Raw genomic sequence first — 17,934 nt, 5'->3', positions numbered from 1 at the left:
GAAATTAAATATCTGTATAAAAAGAAAGACTTAATTAAAAAACAAATAGTTCAAGCAGAGACTAAGGTCAATGAAATATTACCGGTGAACGTATGGGAAGAGGTTACATGTAGACTACACAAAATACTACAGAAGGAGTTTATAAAGAAAAAAGAAAAACAAGATAAAAAACTTCGTAAATTAAGTAATAACATGTGTGAAGATGAAAAAGATCAACAACAAAGCCTTTCATCTATAGACTTATATCCATGGGTGGTTAATAAAACGGATATTGTATTTGATAATACAGAAGTAGAAATGTTAAATAAGGCATTAAAGTTTAATATTGAGCCGTCATTTAACAAGAAGATCGCGAAAGAAGTAATTGCCCTCACTAAAATGACAACAGAAATTGCCAAATTAAATAATAATGAAACCGGGCATGTCAGTCATAAGCTACATAAAATAGTAAAAAATGAACTAAATAAGCGAAATAATGTTAATCATAAGACTAGAGCAAACCGACTAACTGTCGATTCTATAAACAAAAAACTTAATGAAGTGAAAGCTATTGCCACGAAATCGGATAAGAGGAATACGGTCGTAATATTAAAAGAGGAGGAGTACGTTTCGAAGACCTTTGCGTTTTTTGTCGAAAATGGCATTACGGAAATTCCGAAAGACATAACAGCCAATTTCCAAATTAAACTAAAAAATGTTCTTAAATGCACACACTTCCTGCTGACAGAAGCCGAAGATAGAAGATGTGTTATCATGAATCCAACGGCCCCCAAATTAAGATCACAGGTGAAGATACATAAAGATCTGCATCCGGTTCGTCCGATTGTTAACGGTCGAAATAGTCCGGCATACAAAATAACGAAATTGTTGAACCAAATTCTGAAAAAGACTTACGTGTATAAAAATAACTATTTGGTGCATGGTAGTATGACCATGATAGGTGAAATTAAAGATACGCCAGTCACTGACACTTCCCGTTTGGTTTTGTTGGATTTTAAGAACTTATACTCCAGTGTTCCGGTTAACGAAACTATAGAAATCATTAAGAGAAATTTCCTAAAATACGGTAAAATTTCAATGCAAGAGACAATTGAATTTATTGAACTCCTACAGCTCATTACAAATTTTAATTATTTTACGTTTAATAACAAATTTTATGTTCAGGACGATGGGTTAGCCATGGGGTCCAGTATTTCAGGAACTATGGCAGACATTTTTATCAACGACCTTGAAGATAAAGTTCTAAATTCTGATGATAACATTATGGATAAAATTGTTTATTACAAACGTTATGTTGACAACACTCTGTTACTTGTCGATGGTTCCCGTGAGGACATTGAGGAAATAGTAAAAAAGTTCAACGACACACATAATAAAATAGAATTTACCGTGGAGTATAAAACTGACAGTTGTTTACAGTTCCTGGACCTGAATATAAAAAAGCAGGGCAACAAACATGCGTTCACCGTTTATAGAAAACAAACTATGACTGATGTCGTGATCCCGAATGATTCATGCCATCTGCAGGCTTATAAAGAAGCTGCTTTCCGTAGTCTCGTGCATAGGGCAGTCAATATACCTATGAGCGAAAAAGATAGGGAGACTGAAATTAATACTGTTAAGAGAATAGCGATGAATAACGGTTACAGAATAGATATTGTTAAAAAACTGTTACGAAAAAGTAATAAGCGGAAAAAGAAAAAACCTGATGGAGAGAAAGAGAAAATTATCACGATGCCATACTACGGAACAGTCTCACAAAAGATAGCAAATATTTTTAAGCCATACGATGTTAAAATAGCTTTTCAGACTAATAACCTAGTGAGGTATAGCCTTAAGCACAATATTGGCGAGAAGAGAAATAAGTTTGAAAGATCGGGAGTTTATAAGATTCAGTGCAGAACTTGTGATGCAAAATATATAGGGCAGACAGGGAGATCATTCGCAATCTGGTATAAAGAACATAAAGATGCGTTCAGGTTAGGAAATTATGACAAATCAGCTGTTGCGAACCATATATATGAAACAGGCCATCCCCTTAATAGCATAGAAGATAACGTAGAAATATTGCATGTAGAAAAGAAAGGGGGAAACTTGATTTACTAGAGGAATTTGAGATAGCTATCCATGAAAAGAAACAAAGCAATATTCTAAATGCACAAGATAATTTTAAAGAAATGAGATTTTTTAGCGGGTTTTTAGAATTATTTTAGGGTAGGTATGCGACTTTAAACTGGTAGCATGTCACTGACGGAGTTGCGAGAGGCTAACGATGGCAAACCAATGCAATAAGGAAATAAGGCGCCCAATAGCATAGTGTTACTGTCAAGCACACAGCTGTAACCACGCCACAACACCTAGGCACGTCAGTCCACAACAGCTCCCGAGCCGGCACAGTGCGACTGCATACTTGGTAGCTATGGGACGGCCATCGACTTGTGTCAACAACTTCAATGTAAGATGAGGACCCACAGTCCAATATACTTTTAATTCTGTTTTACTCTATGGACTTCCCAACTATTTGTGATAGTATTTTGTCTTTTTAGTCCGTTTAATTTCATGACATAGACTTTACAACCTGATGATGAGAGCATTGTCTCTTGAAACGCGTTGTTAAGATATATGTATAAGAATCGCGGTTGAATGCTAACAGTGAAAACCAGTATAATGATAACTGCTACCTCGACTCCATAATGGATTATATTAAATTTTGATGTCTGCTTATCCATAATGTAACCTAGTATTAAGTAAAGTTTTGTAGGACACTTCTTGTAAGTAACATTCAATATGACTGCCAGTGCAAAAGTATGTTGTGCATCTCCTCAGAAAAATATAAATATTTCCATTCAAGAGAAATCATGTGCAAATTGTGAGGGTGAAATATCGAAACTACACTTCCTGTTAAGTAACATTCAATATGGCGGCCAGTGCAAAAGTATATCATGCATCTCCTGAGAAAAATGTGCATATTTCCAGTAAAAAGAAATTGTGTGCAAATTGTAAGGACGAAATATCAAAACTACACAAACGAGTATCCAGTCTACAGTATACTAAAAATGGAAATTACTAATTTTCAAACAACAAAATGTGAACAGCCGACAAAGGAAAGTGTGCCAGCCGACAAATAAAAGTGAGCCAAAAATTCCTTCAGAAATACTGCCCTTTTCTGATGAGTGGTCTGAAAAGTGTTGCAAGAAGAAAACAGCAATATGAAAATTAAATTCAAGGATCCAGAAGCACTTATACCCCATTGTGAACAAGGAGCAGTGAAAAATTCTTATCATGTTTCATGTGAAAACTTGCAATCTGTTAGTCCTCAAACAATTGCTACAAAAGGAAAAAAGTGCTTATTTTGAGTGCCAGTCACTGCAGAAAATGGGGTTTGTACTAGAAGGCAAATTAGGTAAAAAATACAGTGCGCAAACTATTATAAAACCTGGTGTGCAAATTAAGGAAGCTGTGAAACACGTCATCATATTAACTGATAACTTCTCCGTTAATGATATGTTAAATGTTATTGGTGGCACAAATGACACTGAAAAACCTCTGAAACTTTGGAAGAACATGATAGATTCTTTGGAATATATGCTTAAACCCACGCACAAAACAAATGTAATAATTCATCCAACACCGCGTAGACATCACACACATAGTCTAGATGAAAAAATCAGATCTGTAAATCGCATTATGTTAGAAAAAATTCAACACTGCCACAGGCGTATGTAGAAAGAGATTATCGTTGAATTTAGAGATCGAACACCTGAAAAGAAATGAATACACAACTGCTGGTTTACATCTAAACAAACAAGGAAAGATTTGCATCTGTAATACGCTTGGTTCTTTCGTACACACAGCAAAAACTGAGAAACCAAGTACAAGTACAGGGAAGAAGCATATGCAAACACACAATCAGATAAAAAGAGCCAGTCTTGAAGTGAAAGTGTCACCCACAAAAACAACAGACAGTTATGAAACAGTATATAACAAAAAATAAGCTCAAAGAAAGTCACAACACACTTATTATGTTAAATTTCAAGCTATTAAATGCAGCAACAAGGCAGTTGTTAATGGAGAGATGGGTGAAAAAGGATGGAAAAACTGGACATTGGAAACATTTCAACAGAAGAAAGGCAGAACCCACATACGGTGAACCAGTAAGCCATACATCAAACACCATGACTGCCATCCCTGGAAAACATTAGGATTTTTTTCCACTAACTACACTAGCTCAGATAGATAGGTAAGTGGTGAAGCAAGAAATGATCTAATCTCTGTACCTAATTTTAAATTACTCCACCAAAATGTTCAATCACTCTCAAATAAATTAAATGAAATAGAAATAATATTGAACAACCTAAATGATACTTCTGTGCTATGCTTTACAGCACATTGGCTCAAACAAGATATGTTACAGCAAACATATATTCCTAAGTTCAAACTTGCAAGCATATTTCATGTGAAAATATCGAGTCCTTGAGGTACCTGTGTATATGTTATAGAAAATACTGAATTCAGTAGTGTAACTAAACACTATAAACTGTCCTGTGTAAAAGATATAGAAATCTCTGTTGTGTCTAGACAAGACAGCCTAGACACAATGAGAGGAAGCCGAAAGGAACGCGCTTAAACTCACGCAGGCTGGCGTGAGGTCTTAAACAGGATACATAATGAATGCTATAAAGAAAAGTACGTAGCTTCTGGAATACTTAACTTTAATCCACAATTGGTGAACATTGGTCTTGTTGATACAGTATTATCATCTCAATATAACTTGGTGATGGCGCCTTGCTAGGTCGTAGCAATTGACTTAGCTGAAGGCTATGCTAACTATCTTCTCGGCAAATGAGAGAGTCTTCGTCAGTGTAGCATCGCTAGCAAAGTCGGCTGTGCAACTGGGGCGAGTGCCAGGACGTCTTTCTAGACCTGCCGTGTAGTGGCGCTCGGTCTGCAATTATTGACAGTGGCGACACGCGGGTCCGACGTATACTACGGAACCGCGGCTGATTTAAAGGCTACCACCTAGCAAGTGTGGTGTCTGGCGGTGACACCAAATTCCTCCCCCGCAAATCGGCGTACGGTTGTGTGATAAGGCTTCCGCCCGCCGCAGGGAGGACCCCATGTTGACGTATGCGACGAGGTGGGGAGCCTAACAACAGGCGAGGCTGTGCCACCCACACCCTGCCATTCGGTCCGAGGGGAGCTAGGAAACGCCTGAAAACCTAGTCCAGGGTGCACGTCAATATGCGGTGTATGCGCCCGTAGAGAGACAGGAGGGGCCGAAGGGTCGACCTCCATCGCGTCGGGGTACCCGATGGGCGTAGACGACATGTGGTCCGGAGCGGGCAAGAGTTCCATGTCGGAGGACAGCTGGTCACGGGAAGCGATCGGCGGCGCGTGACCGTGGGAGGCGCTTGGCGGCTGCAGTGAAGCGTCCACTGCGGGCGGCGCTGGCGGGAGAACAGGCGGCGGCGGCGGCGGCGGCGGCGCGTCGCCACGGGGCAAAATGGAAGGCAGCGTCGGTAACACCTAGGAATGAGGCGAGCCAGTAGATGGGTCCCCAGGGCGCTGACCAGACGGCACCGTCGCTGAAAGCAGACGGGGAGCAGCAGAACCCGTGTGACGACAGAGGCGCAGAGGATTGAGATGCCGACGCACCTCACCAGAGGTCCCCAAAACCAGATACATAGCACGGCCGAGGCAGCGAAGAATGCGCCCTGCGAGCCAACGCCGTGAACCGCGATAGTTGCGATAATAGACAACGTCGCCTGGAGCAAAAGCAGGTGTCTGCCGCTGCACAGGAACCTGATGCGGCGGATGCAGCAAAGACATTAAGGTTCGATGAGGACGACCGTGGAGCAACTCAGCCGGCGAGCGACCATCTCGGGCTGAGAGCGATATGAAGACAAAAAGAGCAATAACACGTCCTCCCTAGAAGGCGACTCTTTCAACTTCAACATCTGTGACTTGAAAGTCCGAACCAATCGTTCAGGGGCACCGTTTGACTGAGGCGAAAACGGCGCGGATGTCAGATGTTGAATACCATTGGCCTTGCAGAATGACTGAAATTCTGCGGACATGAATTGTGGGCCATTGTCGGAAACAATAGTCTGTGGAAGACCTTCAATGCAAAAGATAGTGGATAACACTAGGATGGTGGCAGATGACGTCGTGGAAGACATCCGGACAACAAAAGGAAAATTACTGAAAGAATCGACAAGAACCAACCATCGAGCATTCCAGAATGGACCAGCAAAATCTATGTGTAAGTGTTGCCAAGGGGAAGTGGCTTTCGGCCATGCAAAGATTATCCGCGGTGGTGCGGATTGTTGTTCGGCACACGCCATGCAAGAAGAGCACATATTCGTAATCGCAGCATCGATTCCGAACCAAGTACAGTGCTGACGAGCAAGTTGTTTCGTGCGCACTATACCCCAATGTCCATGGTGGAAAAGCCGTAAGACAGAGGACTGTAACGAACATGGGACCACGACCCTGGACTGATCACTATCAGAATGCAACAGCAAAACACCACGTCGAACAAAAAGTCTCTCCTTGTGAGCAAAAAAATCGGCGAACCAACGGATGCTCGATCCGTGACTTTGACAAGGGCCATTGCGTAGCAACAAAACGCAAAATGGTTGCAAGGACAGGGTCAGCAGCTGTGGCTGTAGCTACACAATGAAAATCAATCGGAAACGATTCGACCACGTCATTGGTTTCCGAATCAATGAACATGCAAGCTAGTTTGGAAGAATCAAATGCTCTATCCTCAGCAACAGGCAAACGGGACAACGCATCAGCGTTTCCGTGCTTAGCAGTGGACCGATACAAGATATCGTAGTGGTACTGCGAGAGGAAAATGGACCAGCGAATAAATTTCTGCGCTGTACGTGGAGGTACAGGCTTGTTCGGATGAAAAAGCGATGTCAAAGGTTTCTGGTCTGTGATGATGGTAAAGTGACGACCATACAAGAAATCATGGAACTTAGTAACACCAAATACGAGAGCCAAGGCTTCTTTCTCGATCTGTGAATAATTTCTTTGTGCAGATGAGAGCAATTTGGACGCAAAGGCAATAGGGCGATCATGCGATCCATCTTTGTGTGCAAGCACAGCACCGACCCCAAAATCCAATGCATCTACCATCAACAAAAGGGGTTTCCGGGGATCAAATGGCATAAGGCAAGTATTTGAAAGCAATGCTGATTTCAACTGGCGAAAGGCGCGTTCGCATTCCGTCGTCCAGACGAACGGAACGCCTGTATGGCGTAAGCGATGAAGCGGAGCTGAAATGGAAGAGGCATGGGGGATATATTTATGATAATAATTTATTTTACCCAGCACACTCTGTAGCTGCTTCAAATTCTGCGGCGAAGGCAAGTCTTGTATGGCACGTAGGTGCACTGGACTCGGATGGATGCCTTGGGCATTGAGTACATGGCCCAGATATGGTAAGTCCCGAGCAAAAAACACACATTTGTCCTTCCGCAAGTGAAGACCATTTTGTCGCAAGACCTGAAATAATGTTCGGAGGTTGGCTAGATGTTCTTCTTCCGTCTTTCCGGAGATCACAATATCGTCCAGATAGTTTGCTGCAGTAGGGACCGACGCACAAACAGTTTGCAGATATTGCTGAAACAATGCAGGGGTGGATGCACACCCGAATGGCAGTCTTGTGAATCGATACAAACCAAGATGCGTGTTAACCACCAATACGTGCTGGGATTCTTCGTCCAGCGGTATTTGCAAGTACGCATCTGCTAGGTCCAACTTCGCAAAATATTTACCCGGGCACAGTTTGTCAAAAAGATCTTCCAAGCGGGGTAAAGGAAAAGTTGCAATCGCTAGTTGTGGATTCACTGTTGCCTTGAAGTCCACACAAAGTCTCAATTTACCGGAAGGTTTTGGCAAAATGACTAAGGGTCATGCCCAGAGAGAAGCCTGCACACGTTCAATTACACCTTGTGATTCCAAATAGTGTAATGTTCTTGCGACCTCATCACGCAATGCGTGAGGAACATTGCGCGCTCTGAAAAATTTCGGTTGCGCGTTTACTTTCAGTTCCAAATGTGCTTTATAGTTCTTAGTGCAACCAAGGCCCGGTGCAAAAATGTCAGCAAATTCTTCACATAGACGTGAAACACTGGCTGAAGGCACAGTCTGGTTCACTGACAGGACCTGATTGACTATAGACAAGTTAAACAACTGAAATAAATCTAAACTAAACAAGTTCACTGCAGAAGAAGAACGAAGGACGTAAAAGGACAGAAGTTTTGTTTGTCCCTTGTATGTTGCAAGAAGGCTGCACTGTCCTAACACAGGGATATTCTGACCTGAATAACTATTTAACATAACATTTGCGGCACGCAACAGAGGTGTTCCCAGCTGTTTGTACGTGTCGTGATTGATCAGAGAAACTACAGCTCCGGTATCGAGCTGGAATGGTATCACGTGGCCATGAATGTCCAAATCTACAAAAAGTTTATTGTCCTGCTGACGACAAGAGCGACTGTCTCGTGCAATGTGAACAGACACTGGTACAGAAGCACTTGCGACGTGACGCGATTTCCGGCAACGTCGACGCACACAATTTGTGGGACGAACACAGTCACTGTTAAAGAGAGCGGCACTGGGTGGAGTGGAATTAACTACATGAATTTCCATGGGCGAATGTTCACGAGCCTGAGTATGCTTGGTTCAATTCCGGCGCGAAGCAAAGGGCCTGGAATGGTTGTTAGTGTCCGATCTGAGCTTTTTCTGGCAAACACTCTGAACATGTCCTTTTTTATTACAGAAAAAGCAAATAGCTTGGCGTGACAGGCAATTCTCACGCGAATGTCTAGTAGCACACCGCGGGCATGATTTCACTGCATTTGCATGCTTGCGTGGCACACGTGGCTGCGCGGACGTGCGCGAGGGCTGTTTACCGTTCCGTGCAGCTCGCCCCGCGGGCCGGTTAATGTGACACACGGCTGGCGAAGTTTCAAATGATTCCTGAGCAAAGTCAAGTGTGTCTTGCCTATCCAGTATGTCCAACACTTGTTGAAGGGAGGGATTGACTAGTTTCAAAATTTGCTCCTGTATACGAACATCAGAAACGTTCTGTGCAATTGCATCACGCACCATAGTATCTGAATAAGGGAGTCCACATTCACACTCAAAAGCACAATCTCTTGTAAGGCCTTGCAATGTTGCAACCCACTCCCTATTAGTCTGACCGGCCATACGTTTTGTACGAAAGAACGTATACCTTTTTGCAACTACATTGACTGATTCCTTGAAATATGCATCTAATGCAGACAAAATTTCGTCGTAGGACAGAGTTGCTACGTCGTGTCGGGGAAACAATTTCACTATCACACGGTACGTCTGGACGCCGACACATGATAATAAGTGAGGCTGCCGCTCATTACTTTGAATTCTGTAGGCGGCGAGATGGAATCCAAATTGGCGTGACCACTCCGTCCAGCTTTCCAGTGCCGCATCGAAATGACGAAAAGGTGGTGCAACTGTGTGTTGTGGCTGCGGTAGCAGTGGAGCAGCGGCGGCCGCATCGTTTTGCATTGCATGTTGACCCTGGACGAGCTGTCCAAGGGCATCCAATAAGGCCTGCGTCTGCTGATTCAGCAAGCGATAAAATTCGGACAGTACATCTGGAGATTGTGGCGAAGCCATGACACAAGTAATCTAAGCAAGTATAAAGAACAAGACCCTGTTTTCACTCGTCGCCAAAAATGTTGTGTCTAGACAAGACAGCCTAGACATAATGAGAGGAAGCCGAAAGGCACGCGCTTAAACTCACGCAGGCTGGCGTGAGGTCTGAAACAGGATACGTAATGAATGCTATAAAGAAAAGTACGTAGCTTCTGGAATACTTAACTTTAATCCACAATTGGTGAACATTGGTCTTGTTGATACAGTATTATCATCTCAATATAACTTGGTGATGGCGCCTTGCTAGGTCGTAGCAATTGACTTAGCTGAAGGCTATGCTAACTATCTTCTCGGCAAATGAGAGAGTCTTCGTCAGTGTAGCAAGCGCACAAAGTCAGCTGTGCAACTGGGGCGAGTGCCAGGACGTCTCTCTAGACCTGCCGTGTGGTGACGCTCGGTCTGCAATTACTGACAGTGGCGACACGCGGGTCCGACGTATACTACGGAACCGCGGCTGATTTAAAGGCTACCACCTAGCAAGTGTGGTGTCTGGCGGTGACACCACACTCTCTACAGCTGAACTACCAAGGCAAGATACAGTTATTATTTGAGTATACAACTCACCAGATGGAGACAAAAAAGTGTTTTATAATCGCATGGAGGAACTCTTGGAAGGAATTCACTCTCCCAAGAGAAATACAATTATATGTGGTGACTTTGATATTGATTTCTTGAAATGCAACTAATTCAGAGATGATAGTATAAATCTTACCACAATCGTTCAACATCAGTACAATGGTAACTGAACCAGCTTGACAACTTGCATCTATTATTGATCAGATCTTGATAAATATGAGCAAATATGCCCATAACATACAAGTTGTAAACACTGATTGTAGTGATCACAGTGCTCAAATTCTTGCAGTGAATACTTCAGGACACTAAATTCCCAGTAGAATATGATACACTGTAAGGAATTTCATTACAAAAGATGTAGAATATTTTTGTTCTCTTCTAAAGGGTGAAAGTTGGGAAGATGTAATGACTGTAATTATACCAATGAGAAATATGATAAGTTTATGCCTACAATCAAACCTTTTTTTTTTTTTTAAATGACTTTTACGAGAAAATAACTATGATAGCTCTACTAAAAACAAATAAACAAGTGGATTAGAAAAGGGATAAGAATATCTTGTCAAAATAAAAAGAGAGTACTCCAAAGCAAAATACTAATCCTGACTTTATTACATATTTCAAAAGACACAAAATAATACTAACAGGAGTAGTTTAAAAAGCAAAAAAACTAGAAAATGACAAAATATCGTGTAATTTGAAGAAAAACTAAAGCAACCTGGCAAATTATAAGGAAATAAATGGGAACCTGGTCAGTTAATCATAGTAATATAGAAATGATTACGAATAAAAATAAACTAACTGACCCCCAAACATGTGGCTAGGGCTTTCAACAATTATTTTTCTAATATATCACAGCAGTTAATAAATACACACCTTGACAAACAGCCAGCCAGTCACTCAGATCAAAAAATTAATCCAAACACATTATTCATGTATCCAGCAACACCCGAGGAACTGGATGACGATGTTTGGTTTGTGGGGCACTCAACTGCGCAGTCATCAGCGCCCGTGCAAAGTCCCAAACGTTACACAGTCCAAATTTTTACACAGCCCAATCAAAGCACTGTCATGAATGATGATGATGATGATGATGATGAAATGATGTGGACCACACAAACAACCACTCCCCAGCAGAGAAAATCCCCAACCCGGGCAGGAATCGAACCCGGGATTCTCTGATCCAGAGGCAGCAATGCTAGCCACTAGACCACGAACTGCAGACACCTGATGAACTGTCAAGAATCCTAAAACAATTACCTAATAAATATTCAGTGGGTGTTGGTGAGATACCTAATGCTATTATCAATGTTAGCACAACACTTACTGTGGAACCATTAACAAAAGACATAGTAAATTCATTTTTTGAGAGTGGTGTGTTTCCAAATAATCTAAAAACTGCAAAAGTAACACCTTTGCATAAGAAGGGTACAAAAAGTGATATTTCTAACTACGGGTGAGTTTCAGTATTATCAGGCTTCAGCAAAATTATGGAAAAAATGATCCTTAGAAGATTAACAGTTATCTTAAATAAAGAGATGCTGATAAGTGACTCCCAACATGGGTTCAGAGCTGGAAATTCAACACAGAAAGAAAATTTTGCCTTCTTAAATGAAATATTAAAGCAGTGGATGATAAGCAACACATGCCTGGGATATTTCTGGATCTAAGTAAAGCCTTCGATGTTATTGATCATGAAATTCTCTTGTGTAAATTAAGTAATTATAGAATAAGAGACCAGTCTGAAAGGTGGCTCCAGTCATACCTCAGATTACAGAAATAAAACACAAAGATAGTGAAACACAAAAAATTTCTAGTTTTTACAGTGATGAGATGAAAATCAAGTATGGAGTTTCAAAAGGGTCAGTTCTGGGACCTGTCCTATTTCTGCAGTATATAAATGACTTGGCTGGTAAAATACATGATGGAACCACTGTTCGCTTTGCAAATGACACTAATATTCTAATTAAATCACAGGTGAGGAAAATCTGCAGGATGCTGCAATATCAGTTATGCATACCTTAATGCACTGGTTCAGAACCAATAGGCTCATCATAAACTCTGAAAAAAAACTCTGGCAGTTAATTTCCACACCACATGAAACCTCCAGCCTGAAAAACCTGTTTTCACTATCGAAGGAAAAAGCATGTCAAAGGCCGATCATACAAAATTTCTAGGCATTCTTGTTCAGGCAGATCTGAAGTGGGAGGTGCACCTAAACAATTTAAATAAGAGATTGAATTCACTAGCATATGCTGTTAAGATCCTCACCCAGAATACACACTGCTCATCAGTGCTGGCAATGTATCACTGTAGTATACAGTCGCTACTTATGTACGGAATAATTTTTTGGGGGAATTCCACAAATTCTACAAAAACATTTAAAATATAGAAAAAGATTATCAGGGTGATAAAAAAGCTAAATTCAAGAATTCCTGCAGGCCTCTTTTTAAAACTCTCAAAATATTGCCACTGCCTTACCTGTATATACAAAATGCTAATTTGCACAAAAGGGATCATCTTAGAAAAGGAAAATCACTTCAGATACAACTATGATATACACACATATGAAATCACGCAGATGATGAACCTACACATGAATACTGTAAATACAAACTTATGACAAATAGGTGTGAATCATACTGGAGCTATGTTAGATAATCATTTTCCTGCTTACCTAAAACACATACCAACATTAAATACATTTAAAATAAAGTTAAAACAGTTCTTGCTTGATCACTCCTTTACAAAACAATGTAATAAGTAAACCTGATTTAGCAAATTTTACTAACTGTCAATTCATAATATAGTTTATGTTGTGTTTATCATGTCTGCTATTATCACATGCAGAAGCAATGTAGCACACTAACCTCCATTATTATGCATTTTGATTATGTCAACAATGTAGTCTAAATGACTATTTATTGTAAATTAACTAGCTTTAATACTGTCCTACATCACATGTACAAACAATGTACTAAAATGATTCTTGGACAAATAAATAGATAAACCATTTATGACTATGTTCTAATGATTTGTATTTGTCTAAATTTTGTGGATTTATAAAGATGATAGATTAATCTGTCAAACAAGGTTAAGTGCAATAAATATTTCACACTGCACCTGCTGAATGATTTTATTTTGGAAAAGTTAATCCTGCTAGTTATAAATTCATTACGATAAACAAATCAAATGAAACCCTAAATTACTACACATTTACCTCCATTTCATAGACCTGTCTCTCTGCTTTCTGACATCTATGGAGCAGTTCCTGATATTTACAATGTATACTCTTCTTTGTGCTTATATTTATTACTTCCTTGCTTTTCTGCAGATCAGTCAGCTGTGAAAAGTGAAAGTCTCTGAGAAACAGAGCCACAATAAATAGAAAATATGAAAAGAAAAATTGATTCGTGAATGTACAAATTTCTCTAAATTTTCTGTCTTATTGCAGTTTTATTGTGGACCACAAATAGATTTCCCTTGTTGTATCATGCCACAATTATAATACTCTAGCCACAAACACAAACCAGCCACAGATGGGTGTTTGCATCACTGTTATACACACTTCATAAAGTTTTTGACTAACTTTTGTAATGTTCTCAAATGAGGAATACTCATCCCGAAAATCCTCCCTATACTTCCCAAAACAGTATTATGTGAATTGCAGTTTAGCAGTCTGAAACACTAAACACTAACGTACAAATGCTATCCTATTGGTGTACAGTGTCATTTTACAATGTCCTTACATTATGTGGACCATAAAAGGCTACTTGGTACATTGAAATGTCATGGAATAAATGTGAAGTATATAGCACGAGTGGAGTCTTACCATCACAACAGAAATCAATAGGTCAGAGTAGCAAGTGCATCACAGACATAAAAGTAAACTCAAGATTGGGATAACATGAAACATGAAGTCCCCACAAACTTTGATACTGGGCCTGCAGCTGTTCTTAACCCATAAAAATTATTTTCAATAACTTCGGAGGCATGTTCAAAAAATTAATAGCTGCTAATGATACTAACTTATCAGTCAAGGGTCCAGTCTGATTATACCAGAGACACATCAGATTATATCCAAAAAGACCTGTGGATGGTGCACAGAGAACAGTTTAACTTTTAATCATACAAAGACTCACGTCATGCAGTTTGAAACAAGCAAAAATAGTGCCCAGGTGCCTGAAATAGGCATCAATGGCCCTACACCACAAAACACTTTCTTTAAGATTCCTATGGATCCTGCTGAATACTGTGCTGAAATGGTTTCAATTCAAAGATACAACCATTGAGAGACAATCTGAAACTCTTCACAGTATTAGTTTATAGCAGTATGTTCCTTGAACAGAGGGTACTAGCTTATTTTGCATACTTTCATTACCAGTTTTCTTATGTATTTATATTATGGGCAAATGCAGATAAGATAAATAAAAGATGTATCCAGCATATATATGTATCCAGTATATATCCACACATTTGAACCAACCCCTTCAAATAGGATGGAATTCTTACATGCAGCCCACTATATTTTTACTTCCTAATGGTATGTAATGCCAGTAATAAAAATCAATTTAATTTGACATAACTTTTACATAACAACAATGCAAAACAGAAAAATTATTTCCTTGAAGATATGTCTTACTGTCTCTGGCTCAAAGGGGTGTGGAGTACTGTAAGCTGGTGAAAAAGCAAACTCCCATTAGACATAAAGCTAGACACAGAACACAAATAAATTCTAAATAAAAAAACACAGCATATCTGAATAACCACCCCTCTTCAAAAAGTGACTGGTTATGTAAATTCAAGGCAGAAAGACCGCTGTTAGCTGCATGACAAGTAGCTATCTTTGTTGTACACAGGTCTTTCTGTTACAAATGTAAATAACTGATAATTTTCAGTTAATAACAATGTGATTGCATCTATCTTCTGCTGCTATTTAATACAGCTGAAGAAGCCTTAGTACGCAGAAATAATTAATGATTCACTTTCACTTTTTTAATGTTTAACATCTCAATTATCCTTCATGGACTGTTCTACAGAACATGGTGAATGAGTGGGTAATATTTACATCAGTATGGAAGAACCAGGTCTAAGACTGGCCTAATAAATCCCACTCTAGTGTCATCATTCATACTAACATCATCAGATTCAGAACCATATACAGGTGCAGTCATGCCAGGCATCAGTTTTGCTGTAGTGACTGTGCTGCATTTTATTTAAGAAAAGCTTGGCAAACAACCATTTAGCTGTTTGTACTGATGATCACTTTCAAACTACTTCACCTTTAAAGTAAAGCACAATACTTTGCTCAATATGACCAAATTTAATGGCTGCCTCAAACCCATGCCATCTAGGCCCTTCTCCCCCTTTTCTTAAGTAACTGCTTCTCTGAGTTATGTAGTTAGGGACAACCATCCACAACACCCATCTACATCTGCAAGAAATCTTACGGTGTGTGGTGGAGGGTACTTTATGCACCAGTGTCACTTCCCCTTTTGCTGTTCTGGTCACATACGGTTCACAGGTAGAATGATTGCTGGTAAGCCTGTGTGTGGGCTCGAATATCTCTACTTTTATCTTCATGATCCTTTCATGAAATATATGTAGGAGGAAGCAATATATTGGTTGACTCTTTAGAAATTTGCAAACTCAGAACTTTGACAGTAGACCATATCATGATGCAAAATGCCTTTCTTGCTGTGTCTGACACTGGAGTTGGCTGAGAATCTCTGTGATGCTTTAGAGCTACTACATGAACTGTAATGAAATGTGCTGTACTACTTTGGATCTTTTCTATTTCCTCTATCAGTCCTATATGGTACAGATCCCATACTGACAGGCAGTATTCATGTGTTGAGCGAACGAGTGTTTTGTGAGCACATCCCTTTTTGATCAGCTACTTTTCCCAGGGATTCTTCCAACAAATCTGTCTGGCATCTGCCTTCCTTGTGTTTACTTTGACATGATCAATCCATTTCAAATCTCTCTGTACACATACTTCTAAATATTGTACAGAAGTAACTTCTTCCAGTGATTGTCCTGAGATTTTGTTTATTTATTCACAAAATGTTACATCTGTTTAAGTTGAAGATCAACTGTCACTCCCTGTGCCATGCATCTAACCTCGGCAGGTCATCCTGCATTTCATTACAATTTTCTATAGTCATGATTTCTCTGCATGCAACACCATCACCCACGAAAAGCCTCTTGGAACTTCTGACATAATCTGATAGATCATTTTTTTTTATTTATTCATTCAGTAAATCTCTACAGATTGTCGGATGTCATTTGCATGACACACACACACAGGTTAGATATAACTTCAACATTTATTTTAATAGTACAATAAATTAATTATATTTGATCTTGCTTTAGCAGCAGCAACAATTTTTGCATATTCTTGCTTCATGTCTGTTGTACTTCACATGGTTTGAGGATTCTATCACTGAACAGAAGCAGTGATCTAATAAGAATGCCCTTAGGGATTTGTGAAACAGAGAAAATTAAGAAATAACTTTAATTTTATGTGGAAGACTATTGTATATTTGTATTGTGCTATGTGTACTGGAGGTTTGATAGGCTGTTGTCCATACTGACTGAACATGGAGTCTGTCTTTTTGCCTGGTATTGTGTTCATGTACATTACAGTTTTTATTTATCTCTTTGATGTTTTTCACCACATATTTACAATTTTCTAGAATAAAAAGACAGGGAATAGGGAGGATAGAAGATTTTTTAAAGAGGGGCCTACATGAGTTTTGCATGGCACATTGCTCTTACAGTTCTTTTTTGGGTCTGGAAGATTTCTGAGCTAGCAGCTGTGCTACCCCAGACTATAATTCCACGCTGTAGATTACTGTGGAACTGGGCAAAGTATGCAATTCTAACATTGTGGAAACTACCTTTATGTGCTGTAAGCGTAGGCTGTAGCACACTTTTTTTAGTGTCATGTTCGTTTTTGTTATATGTGTCTGCCATTTAAAATCATTTTGAAGCCGTATGCATAAAAATTTTGTTTCCAGTCAGGGTGTAATTCCACTGGCATTATTGTCATAGCAGTGTCACAGGCCTCCCCCCTTCAAACAGAAATTAAGCACAGTTGTTTTGGAAGTGTCTATTATTAGTTTATTTGCTTCAAACCAGTCATTTAGCAGGTCTGTAGATTTATTTATGTTTGCTTGTGGCTGTATTTGTGTATCCTCTGTAAGAAGTATACTTGTGTCATCTGCAAAACAAAATATTTCGTTGTGATTCTATGCTTACATCTGTGTCATTTATATGGAGAAGGAAAAGAACAGGCCCAAGAATGGATCCTTGAGGGACTCCAGTTTTGATTATTCCTGCATCTGAAAAACATGTTCTAGTGCTATCACTTAGTTCATATGTTATTACTACTTTTTGTTTCCGATTTGTCAGGTATGAGGAGAACCATTTTAGCACAGAGCCTCAAATGTGGCACCTCTGGAGTTTTTCCAACAGGATTCTGTGGTCCAAAATGTCAAAAGCTTTGCTCAGATATAAGAAAATACCAGCAGGATATTGTTTATTATCCAGTGCTTCTAGAGCATTTTGTAAGAAATTATATATGGCACTGGTTGTAGATTTATTTTTCCAAAAACCATGTTGGGCATCAGCGAGGATTTTGTT

Source organism: Schistocerca americana, chromosome 1 (genome assembly GCF_021461395.2).
Source record: "Schistocerca americana isolate TAMUIC-IGC-003095 chromosome 1, iqSchAmer2.1, whole genome shotgun sequence".
Taxonomy (NCBI): Eukaryota; Metazoa; Arthropoda; class Insecta; order Orthoptera; family Acrididae; genus Schistocerca; species Schistocerca americana.
This window is presented reverse-complemented; position numbering follows the sequence as displayed.